Source organism: Rhagoletis pomonella, unplaced genomic scaffold (genome assembly GCF_013731165.1).
Source record: "Rhagoletis pomonella isolate Grant_MI unplaced genomic scaffold, Rhpom_1.0 Rhpom_scaffold_06516, whole genome shotgun sequence".
Taxonomy (NCBI): Eukaryota; Metazoa; Arthropoda; class Insecta; order Diptera; family Tephritidae; genus Rhagoletis; species Rhagoletis pomonella.
The window spans coordinates 2,318-6,498 of NW_023465047.1; the positions used below are offsets into that span (position 1 = coordinate 2,318).

A 4,181-nucleotide genomic window follows, 5' to 3' on the forward strand; every position below is an offset into this window, starting at 1 on the left:
AAAAAAAAAACAAGTACTATTTGTAATAAAAATTACATAAATAAATTCTAAATTTATTGCACTAATCTGCCAAAACAGTACAATTAATTATATTCTTTAACTAAAATATAATTATTCTAATACCTGGTCCTTTCGTACTAAGATATTATAATAAATTAAAGATAGAAACCAACCTGGCTTACGCCGGTCTGAACTCAGATAATGTAAGAATTTAAAAGTCGAACAGACTTAATATTTAAGCGACTACATTTAAAAATATATCTTAATCCAATATCGAGGTCGCAAACTTTTTTTATCGATAAGAACTCTCCAAAAAAATTACGCTGTTATCCCTAAAGTAACTTAATCTTATAATCGTTATTAACGGATCAATAAATCATAAATTAATGATTTTTAATAATTAAAAGTTCATTAAATTTTAACATCACCCCAAAAAAAATAATTAATAAAATTAAAATAAAATATATCAAAAAAATCAAAATAATATTAAATATAAAGATTTATAGGGTATTCTCGTCTTTTAATTAAATTTTAGCTTTTTAACTAAAATATAAAATTCTACAATAAATTTATATGAAACATTATACTTCGTCCAACCATTCATACCAGCCTTCAATTAAAAGACTAATGATTATGCTACCTTTGCACGGTTAAAATACTGCGGCCATTCAAAATTATTCAGTGGGCAGGTGACTTTAAAAATAACTCAAAAAGACATGTTTTTGTTAAACAGGCGAGTATATAAATTTGCCGAGTTCTTTATATAAACTTGTCAAATAAAATTATATATACAATATAAAATATACTAATTTTATCATTATTAATTTTCATAAAAAATTAATGAAACATTTTTTATAAAAACTTAAAATAATAGTAAATAGTAAAAATTATAAAATAATTTATAACAAATTTATAAATGATTGAAAATTCTATTCATACATTTCATATTAAAATTACTAATTTTTAATAATTTATTTTATTGATTGAAATGGTTTCGGTATCGTTCCTTTTCAGGTAAACACGAAACGGTTTTAAACGGTTACGGTTTCGGTTTGGGTTTCGGTTTCATTCCTTGATTTTAACTGTGCAAAGGTAGTATAATCATTAGTCTTTTAATTGAAGGCTGGTATGAATGGTTGGACGAAGTATAATCTGTTTCATATAAATTCATTGTAGAATTTTATATTTTAGTTAAAAGACGAGAAGACCCTATAAATCTTTTATAAAATATTTTTAAAATTTTATTATTTAAATAAAAATATTATAGTTATAGTTTATTATTATTTATTTTTTAATTAATATAAATAAAATAAAAAAAATTTTATTAAAAAAGATAGCTTTTATTTTACTTTTATAAATATAAATAAATATGATAGGGGGTCTGTTTATTTGTAGGAAGCATTTACAACAGTTGAAACCAGTTATTCCATCTGAATATCATTACTTTTATGATAATTTAAAGAGAATTTAAGATAATAACTTTAACTCTCAGTATGTTTAATAGTTTAAATGATTTCTGCGTTTGAAACTTAGTTTAACATAATATATACTTCTATGAAACTGATACTTTAATTTTTGTGCAAAAACCGCTATCTGCAATTTTTTTTATATAAATAGTTAAAATTCGAATTGCAATAACCTCTATCGGATCTTTAAACTAAAATAAAACGAACTTAAAGTAAAAAAACTAGTTTTATTATGTAGCGTGAATTTTTTGGGCAGGGAGGGTACTTCAAATTATAAATAGCAGTTAAAATAGTTTTTTTGCTCTCCTGAAAAATTTAGTTTTTGCAGATAGAGGGTATTGAATATAAGCCCTCGATATATTCACAGTAGGGATAGATGTTGATACACGAGCCTATTTTACTTCAGCAACTATAATTATTGCTGTACCCACAGGAATTAAAATTTTTAGCTAACTAGCTACACTGAATGGAACTCAATTAAATTATTCTCCAGCTATATTAAGAACTTTAGGATTTGTTTTTATATTTACAGTTGGAGGTTTAACCGGAGTTGTTTTAGCTAATTCATCAGTTGATATTATCCTTCACGACACTTATTATGTAGTTGCACATTTTCATTATGTATTATCAATAGGAGCCGTGTTTGCTATTATGGCAGGATTTGTTCATTGATATCCTTTATTTACAGGACTAATTTTAAATTCAAAATGATTAAAAACTCAATTTTTAATTATATTTATTGGTGTAAATTTAACCTTTTTCCCCTCAACATTTCTTAGGATTAGCAGGAATACCTCGACGATATTCAGACTATCCCGATGCTTATACTACATGAAATGTAATTTCAACTATTGGGTCTTCTATTTCATTACTATGAATTTTATTTTTCTTATTTATTATTTGAGAAAGTTTAATTTCACAACGACAAGTAATTTATCCAATACAATTTAATTCTTCAATTGAATGATTACAAAATACATCTCCAGCAGAACATAGATATTCTGAATTGCCTATTTTAACAAATTTCTAATATGGCAGATTAGTGCAATGGATTTAAGCTTCATATATAAAGAATTTTACTTTTATTAGAATATTTAGAAAAAAATGACAACATGAGCTGCTCTTGGCCTTCAAAATAGTGCCTCTCCCCTTATAGAACAACTTACATTCTTCCATGATCATACACTTATAATTTCAGTAATAATTACTACTTTAGTTGGTTATTTAATATTTATATTATTTTTTAATAATTATACAAATCGAAATTTATTAGATGGCCAAACTATTTAAATAATTTGAACAATTTTACCAGCTATTGTACTATTATTTATTGCATTTCCCTCTTTACGATTATTATATTTATTAGATGAAATTAATGAACCTTCAGTAACTTTAAAAAAGATTGGGCATCAATGATATTGAAGTTATAAATACTCAGATTTTATAAATGTAGAATTTGGTTCTAATATAATCCCAACAAATGAATTAACTACAGATGGATTTCGATTATTAGATGTAGAAATTCGAATCTTAGTAACTGCAGCAGATGTAATTCACCCTTGAACAGTTCCTTCTTTAGGTGTAAAAGTTGATGGAACTCCTGGCCGTCTAAATCAAACTAATTTTTTAATAAATCGACCAGGTTTATTTTATGGGCAATGTTCTGAAATCTGTGGTGCTAATCACAGTTTTATACCAATTGTAATTGAAAGTATCCCTATTAATCATTTTATTAAATGAATTACAAATACAGTAAATTCATCATTAGATGACTGAAAGCAAGTATTGGTCTCTTAAACCACTTAATAGTAAATTAGCACTTACTTCTAATGAAAAAAAATTAGTTAAAATATAACATTAGTATGTCAAACTAAAATTATTAAAATATTTAATATTTTTTGATTCCACAAATAGCCCCTCTCGGTTGATTAAGTTTATTTATTATTTTTTCAATTACTTTTATTTTATTTAGAATAATAAATTATTATTCAATAATCCATAAATCCCCTAAATCTCAGATATCACAAAAATCAACTAAATCATTAGACTGAAAATGATAACTAATTTATTTTCAGTATTTGACCCTTCATCAAGAATTTTTAATTTATCATTAAATTCAATAAGAACATTTTTAGGATTATTAATTATTCCATCAGTGTACTGACTTATACCCTCACGTTACCATGTATTTTGAAATTCAATTTTATTAACACTTCATAAAGAATTTAAAACATTACTAGTACCATCAAGTCACTCAGGATCAACTTTTATTTTTGTATCATTAAATAATGATTAATGAAAATTCATTAATTTTATTTAATAATTTCATAGGGTTATTTCCTTATATTTTTACAAGAACCAGTCATTTAACATTACCTTTAACTTTAGCACTACCTTTATGATTATGTTTTATAATTTATGGATGAATTAATAATACTCAACATATATATGCTCTTTTAGTGCCACAAGGAACTCCAGCAATTTTAATACCTTTTATAGTTTGCATTGAAACAATTAGTAATGTAATTCGTCCAGGAACTTTAGGAGTTCGATTAGCAGCTAATATAATTGCAGGACATTTACTACTAACATTATTAGGGAATACGGGCCTTTCGTATATAATTATTTCTTTACTTTTAATTGGTCAAATTGCTTTATTAATTCTTGAATCAGCAGTAGCAATTATTCAATCTTATGTATTTGCTGTATTAAGAA

At 24.8% G+C, this 4,181-nt stretch overlaps 1 pseudogene; it reads left to right on the forward strand.

The window, feature by feature from the left end:
- Positions 1-1,815: 1,815 nt before the first annotated feature.
- LOC118755538 lies at positions 1,816-2,745 on the forward strand (annotated as a pseudogene).
- The last annotated feature ends 1,436 nt before the right edge of the window (positions 2,746-4,181 follow it).